Source organism: Lathyrus oleraceus, chromosome 7, assembly GCF_024323335.1.
Source record: "Lathyrus oleraceus cultivar Zhongwan6 chromosome 7, CAAS_Psat_ZW6_1.0, whole genome shotgun sequence".
Classification (NCBI taxonomy): domain Eukaryota; kingdom Viridiplantae; phylum Streptophyta; class Magnoliopsida; order Fabales; family Fabaceae; genus Lathyrus; species Lathyrus oleraceus.
Genome location: NC_066585.1, coordinates 42,436,272 through 42,444,872, shown reverse-complemented (window position 1 = coordinate 42,444,872; position 8,601 = coordinate 42,436,272).

The following is an 8,601-nucleotide window of genomic DNA, read 5'->3' as shown; positions in this document are numbered from 1 at the left end:
GTTAAAACTTCGCAGCGGACAACAACATAATTATTATAAAAATGTTTCAACATTATCTCAACAATTAGTCATCATAAACAACGTAAATAATAATAATAATTTAGCTATCGAATCCCATAATCCCCGGTGTCACATGACCAGAGCATTTGACTCGACTCTGTAGAATAACTCTACACTTGTTCTTCGAACCTCAACAATAGCTACTCCACTTTATCTGCACATTGCTCATCATAGATGAACATAAACACATGCAGAAGGGGTGAGAATCACATTATTAAACAATAATATAACGACAGAATTATAAGCAATCACGACAGAATTATAAATATAATTGTATCGCGCATACGCCAACACAGTTCATCATAATCATCAAAATCAATATACTCATGAACATCAACATAACAACATATCAAATGCAATGCACACACCCATGTATGACTCAACACGACTCGGTATACCCATTTTGTGACCAACACAGGATCACCACTCCCAGATTCATCACCATAGAATCCGAGTTCCCCGCAAGGAACTAAGCCTCTCAACAAGCCCGGAGTCAACCACATCATTGGAACTCAGTCCGTTCATCACTAGGCATCGGCCTTTCATGAATGCATGCACATCAAACATGCATCATAATCAACATAGCAACAACAGCATCATATAGTCATGTCATCATCATCATTAATACATTTTTATCACAGGAGCATATCACATCATGCCACATAATCAAACACAGTATTAGCACACTCTACTAATATCTATACTACTCAAAACAACGGGAATCGATCCCTCGTATGTCATGCATCAGCTAAGTCACCTTGCTCAGCCGAAACAACTAACAACTGCACAACAACAGCCCAGGAAAACCACAAGTCTGCCCATACGCGTATGGCCTATACCCATACGCGTATTGCCCAAATCCATACGCGTAATGCCCATCTCATACGCGTATGTTACGCGTATCACATACCCATACGCGTACCAACAGAGACCAATTTCACGTTCAAAACCTCATCTCTTCCACTCATACGCGTATGACATACCCCATACGCGTACCACATCCAGGGATACGCGTATCACACGCGTATGGCGCGTACCAGCGCCAAAACTCCCTTTCCTAAGCCCTCCCATACGCGTATTGCCTAGTGCCATACGCGTATGACCAGAATCCAGTTTTCCAGATCTGCTATGGGTTTTCTCTGCTACGAACCTGTCCAATTCAACCGTTCACAGTCCCAATTTCACACAAAATCACTCATATCACCTAACACGAATCATACCCTATTTTATCTCACAATTTCTAACACTATTGCATCTAATTCCTACGAATTTCCTTCGGTTAAAATCCCAATTTCGTTCATACAATATTCCATCATTTTCAGCATATTATTGTTTAATAAGGTTCAGACCCCTTACCTCTTTGGATTGAAGGAAGCCCTGAGCAATCTTTGGCCTTTTCCTCTTCCTTCTCTTTCTCTTCAGCGCTTCTCCCTTTTCTGACTCTGAGGCAAAATACGTGAAAATGAAAACCTTCAGTTATCTCCTTTGGCCTCTTTTGCCCAATTCCACTTTTACCCTTCCACTCTTCATATTCCAATTATATTATTTATTTAATTATTATTAAAATAAATAATATCTATAATAATAATAATAATAATCCAATAATTCAACTTTATTTAATTAAATTAATAAAATACTATTAACTCAATTAAATAATTCTCTTATTTTAATCGGGGTGTTACACCTACAACCCTTCAATATAATCAAATCTAAATATTTTACAAAGGCTAATCCCCAAACAAAAAGAAAGCTTTTACCCATGTTAAGCTAACGAACCAATTAGAGATTTTCCAAGCTAATTTCAATAACAAAGCAAAACTTTTTCCAGTGAAGCTCTACAACCAAATAGAGATTTTAAGACTTTATCTCAAGAACCAAAATATTTTTCCCAAGAATGTCCCACTCTTAAGAGTAACAACACTACCATGACATCAATACAATTTCCTCAAGTAGACTTTCAATCAAAGGCACCAAGGCAACTAAAGTGAAAGACAAATATTTCTAGAGAGAGACAAGAGAGATAAATTCCAAAGAAATAGAGAAATTCGTAGATTTGGTGTGAAATGAGGAGGAAGGTGCTTCCTTTATATAAGAGATGAAAACACCAAAAAACGAAATTATCCATTGGCGTTTTTAATGGTCCACTCGATTTGCTTCTTGTCCCAATTGATTGAATGAGCAAAATAGTAAATTATCTTGGCCCATTTTAGAAGGTTTATATATAAAGTTGTTACCAATTATTAAGATGATGTCATAATTGATTATATAATCGATTAGTATTTTCCCAATCGATTGACCTAAGGTCACAACTGATTAGGTAGTTCAAAAAATGCTTTAAAAGAAGCTTGACAACTTCCTAATCAACTGGCTCGAATTTGAAAATATTTTTAAGAGTTTTGATAGTTGATAGAGAGGTTCAAAGTAGTTTTTTATGTGTGTGTGTGTTAATTTCCTTACTATCTTATGAGTTACCCCCTACTTTCATAAAACTTTGATCACTCAAACAAACACGACTTGGCGAGCTTTCACACTTCCTCTATTTCAAAACTCTAAGGCTTTCAAGATCCTTTTCCAGATACATCAATCATATAAGCACTTAAATGGAATCTTGAGTGTTCTACTTAATGTGGCTTGAGATATCTTCAGTTTTGGTCACTATCATCATAGAATTAGAAAGCTATTACCATCGATTTTAAGAATCTTTGGTGTTGTCATCATCAAAACATTAGAAAGTTTCTCAGCATGATCGTCAACTTCATACTTAAAATCACATAGATCCATATTCTCTCCCATTTTGATGATGACAACACATCTCTCAAGAAGGTGGTAAAAGAAAAAAAACATAGAGATAAAGTTTGAAGTGGTTAAAATCCCCCTCACATGGATAGAGAATATACTCCACTCCCCCGGGAGTATACTTTTTCCTCTTTGGCATAATAAAAAAGGCGGGACAATACATAAAGCATACGGGCCACATATTATCTTAGGAATGAGTAAAAGAGATGAACGAGAACAGTCTAAAGTAAGGCACAAAAAAGAACTAAGGTCTTACTTCTCCCTACGGAAGGTAACATCTAGCTTTGAGATCAAATGATATGTAAGCTTTGAAGAACTTCTCGCAAAACTCAAAAGTCTTTGAAGCTTTCTAAATTGAGAGATAATTATGAAATCTACTTCTTTCTTGCTCAGACTTATCTAAGAGATAACTTTTCTCCTTAGGAGTCTTTTGGACAACCTATTTTTAGTCTCCTTGGGCCTTATACTAATATTGGCCTCTCGGTGTTTGACATCACTTTGCTCCACAAACAATTAAAAACTTAACCCAATGTTAGTAAAAAAAAAGATTGAATAAGCAATTAATAAATGACTATTAGAGATTCAATCAAATTTTTCTGTTTTTTAAATCTCTATTAAGTGTACTACCTCAAAACCTCTAGATAACTTAACGAAACCCACCCTTTCGAGGGAACGACAAACCACCATCGATTTTCCTTCTCTACGAATCATTTTATTTGAGAGTTGGTCCAAAGACAAGACTAAAAAATCGATTACAGACTTATCATCTTAACCTTCTAAGAGGTTTCATGATCAACGTGAACACATTGATCACATCTGTTATGAAACACCATCAACATCTTGATCAAATCCATTAGGATTGACAATTTCCATCAGGTAACCACTTATTCTTGTACACCCAAGATAGTACAAAAATCTCTCTTATATTTCGATTTTAATCTGCATCATATAAAAAATATCCTTGCACAATGATTCGTTAGTATCATTGAATCAACAAAAGAACACGCACAAGAAGGAAATGCTTGGTTTTGAAAAATGTTATGTCATTCTTCCTTATTAGAAACATGTTTTCAAGTAGAAAACTATTCAAACTATCAAACTAAGCTTTAGGAGCTTGTTTCAGATCGTAGAGTGCCTTTTTCATTTTGAAAGCATGAGTAAGAAGAGTTTTATAAAATTGGAAGAATGATCAACATACACTTCCTTATGGATGTAACAGTTCAATAATGCATTCTTTACATTGATTCAGAGGATTTTATGAAAACACAATGCATGAGAAAGATAGAAACATCCTTATGGCTTCTAGTCGAGCTACGTGAGCATAAGCTTCATCAAAATCTATGCTTTGATGTTGATTGTAACCTTTCACAACGAGTCTTGTTTTATTTCTTAAAATATTTCCAAAAAAAATATCAAGCCTATTGCGAAAGATCCACTAAAGTTCCAATAACTCAATTAGCTTTTAGGGATGAATTCCCAAATATTATTTCTCTCAAATTAATTTAACCTTTCTTCTATAACATGTGACCAATGCTATATGATGATAGCATCAACAATTTCCTGTGGCTCGATTTGTAAAAAAAAAAGCCACAAGATTACATACTTTGCTAGAGGAGTGTTGAGATGTAATTCCCTTAGGAATATCTCAATTAAAATTCTAAATGGTATGGTCCTTAATGTTCCTTCATTCTTAATATAGACTTTGATTCCCTAAGTTAGAATCTTCAACTTGAATCTCTCAATTCTAAATTTTAACTTCCTTTTGTCTTTGATATTTTTCTTTCCCTTGATTATCATCTTTTAAGGATGTTCTTTCAGGGATACCTACACAATTAACAAACATTACTTCTACTTAATATGGGTTAGCTCACCAAAAATAATATGTATGAGTTATTCTATAGTCATGATCTTTTTGAAAGGAAGTTTTAAAAAAGAGCTTACATTAAGGTTTTTAATGACCATGCATATAGAAGAATTGAACATACTATATTACCTTTGTTACACAACTTACTCAATATTAAGTAACTTATGCAATAAAGCTTTAATCAATTAGAACAAAGAAAGGGTAAAATTAGGGATCTTACCAAAAATCAAAGATTCAATTTTTTTGTCTTGTTTTTAGTATGCGAGGATATTTCTTCCCTCGTAATAGTGGAATCATAGAACATATATATTTCTTCAGTTGTGTGATTTGAAGATCAAATGACAATATCATCATATGCATCACAATTTGGATTTTCTATCTATGGTCCCCAAATATTTTTGGGTTCTCTAATATTAGTGGAATAAATATTATAAGCAAACATCTTTCTCTTTTTACGTTCACAATGCTCTTTATACAATATGAAGGAGGATATCCTTTTTTGTTTTCATGATTTTTCTTAATAAATCAGAACATGACAATATGAACTTCTTTATTAGAATAGTTTCTATCACGACGTGAAAAATACTACGAGCACGTCGCGCGATCGGAATAACAACAAAGTCGCCACCGATCTTTATTTGTTTTAGGGGAATGGGTAAATAATGAATAAAACCCGCTAAAGCTAAGGTAAATGATCGTCGCAAGCAGATCGGGTTCGAGAGTCAGTTATGCAAGGGGAATGTACTAGCACCCCTCACATTCGTTGTACTCAACGAGACCAATTGAGTTAGTTATGCGAATAAGTGTTAGCGTAATATTTACTATCTTCTACTTATTATGTGAGAATCGAGAAAAAATAAAGAAAGGTTTTTTTAGGTTTTTATTATTGTGCCTGACAAGATTTCAATATCCTGCTCCTACGTATCTCCAGGTGCGATGGAGAACTCAAAGTTACGTAGTTCTTTGTAGAAAAGAACTGTTTATTGGTTGATTTTAAGGAGTGATGCTTAGATCATTTTAGCGGTTAAATCTTTACTTGATGTTCATTCTTGGAGGTTGAAGTCTTTGTTTGTTTCGTGTCGAAATGGATAAAGCATACTCTACTGAAAAGGGTTTTGAAGTCGCACATAGGCGAAAAAAGAAGTTTGATGAGTTAAGTTTGCTTTTAGATGGAGAGAATTATTTGGATAGGGAGGTATACAACAGTATCCAAACATTCAGAAAGAGAAGAGGTTTAAACCCAATCACCTTCTTTTTCATCCAAAAGGTTATGAAAGTTGTGAGACAAATCAAGATTCGTTTACTTGTCATGTTAGGAATGCAAATACCCAAACATTGATCTCTACATCAATACTCGAGTATTCTAAAAGGGAAGAGGTCTAAATCCAATCACCTTCTGTTTCATTCCAGTTTATTATAAAAACGATTTTGAAAATGGACTACTTGACGTTGGATCAAGTGTTTGATTCGATTTTGATTTGAAATTGATTTAAAAGTTTTTGAATTGATTTGTGAAATGGTCGGCTGGACCGAGATGCTCTATAAAAAACAAGCGGTTAAAAAAATAAATAAGCACCGACAATGTTTCACACATATGTCGCATACTAGAGAATAAACAACATGTCAAAAACCTGGTCGGACGGGTCGAGATTCTCTGATACCACTAATGTAACATCCTAAAATCCCACATACAAATTATCGCATAATTTAATAAAAAGTACAACCACATAGGGTGTCACAGACATCAAATATATCTTGCTCTGTAACGCGGGTTACATTAATTCACATACAACCTGTCATCGCATGCTCACCTTCACTTAGGGTATCATCGTAGCAGAATCATCATTTAACAATTATTAAAGGTATAACATCTCATGACATTTAGTCTTAAACTTTAACTTCAACATAAGCAACGTAATAAGTAAAACAAGCATTCCCAACCCGGTGTTACATAATCAAAACAAGACATCACTAATCAAAAGGATATACTAAGTGTCGCATCGCGCGAAAAACCGGCGGGAAAAGAAAGAAACAACAGAGCCGCCACCGTGCGTTATTTATCCCAAAAGAGGGAAAGGAAACGCTCAGAGTAAACCTGGGAAAGAACATGGTCTCGCGACCAAAGAGTATGGGTTCGGGAGTCGGTTATGCGAAGGGAAGGTATTAGCACCCCTACGCATCCGTAGTACTCTACGGGATCCACGCACAAAAGGAAGGAAAATTGGTTGCTAAACACTGCTCAAATACTCACACACACTGGCTGAAAAGAGACAAAAGAAACTGACTGAAACTGACTCGGCAGGATGTCGCATCCTGGGCCTACTTAGTCTATCAGGCATAGACATCAGAGTCGAAGTAGTTCGGACTAGGGAAACGACACATGCTCGCTAGGATATCGCATCCTATGCATACGTATCTTCTCGGACGAGAGAAGAATCAGAGCATTCGTAGCTCGGCTGACACGCTCACAGACAATCACAGGCAAAGGCAAACGTGGAGCCTGAATGCCAATCACTGGACTTATATCAGCATCCGAACCTAAACACACGCAAAGAGGCAAACGTGGAGCCCAAATGCCAATCACTGGACTTACATTGACATCCGAACCTAAACAACGCACACTGGAACCCAAATGCCACTCGATGGACTTACATCAGCTTCCAAGCACACAACAACACAACAAGTTGATAGGGAGTCGGGGACTCGAGCCTATAACTGTCAAACACACACAAAAGAAAAGAAAAGGGCGAAGACACAAAGGTGGAAAAAGAAAAAGGGCGAAAAAGGAAAAGGGCGCCCGGAGAGATCAGCTCATCTCCTGCCTACGTACCTCATCTGGTATGAGGATCAGGGCGACGTAGTTCCCCTACGCAGGGATAAAGGACTAGCCTAACCAGATAACAGAGGGAGACACAACTCTAGGGAGACTACGACTCGAGCCTAGATGTTGTCATGCAAAATCAACCCTAAGTTATGGTTTCTAGCTAAATGGCACAAGGGCCAACCTATCCTAAGTATGGCTCACACAGGAGGCAAGCCACACACACTTAACTTGCACAGGAAGCAAGTCTAAACTAATCCTAACTTGCACAGGAAGCAAGTCAAACTATCCTAACTTGCACAGGAAGCAAGTCAAACTATCCTAACTTGCACAGGAAGCAAGTCAAACTATCCTATCTTGCACAGGAAGCAAGTCAAACAATCCTACAAGCACAGATAGCACACACTATACACAAGCAAGAGGCTCAAACAAGGGTTAGGCACTGAGGCCAACTGGAATAGGGTAAAAGGCGCTCTTAACCTTGCCATTGAGAGACTAAGGTGAAGCAGATGAAAGGATGAAGTGAGGATGAGACCTCACAGCTCTTATCCCCGGCCTGGGAGAGCTCAAGACAAGAATGTGTGGGTTCAGAAAGTGGGAACCCTTCTACACATTTAAAACTGACTCAACTGTACAGTTTGTACAAGATCTTGGGTTTGTATCCGCAATGCATCAACACAGTGGTGTGAGCAAAGCAGATGACACACTGAATAGTGGGGGATAGATTGCATATCCCTACCTTCCACCAATTGCCTCTTCACTTAGGAGGACTTTGACTCTATGCAAGGACAAAAGTAAACAGTCACAAACATTGCCTCTTAAGGAGGGCTTCAGACAGTTGCCTGGCCAAGTAACAGGCCAGGTCTTCCAGACTACATGAAGACAAAGAGACATACCTCAATGCAAATTGCTTATACAAGCAAAGCAAAGCAAAAAGTTCACAAGGAACTAAGCAACTAAAGCACCTGAAACAGTCAAGCAGACGTTAGCATGCAACTTCAAACAAAACAAACAGAAACAGACACCAACAGTCAATTGGAGGCACATGGATGTGCAAGGC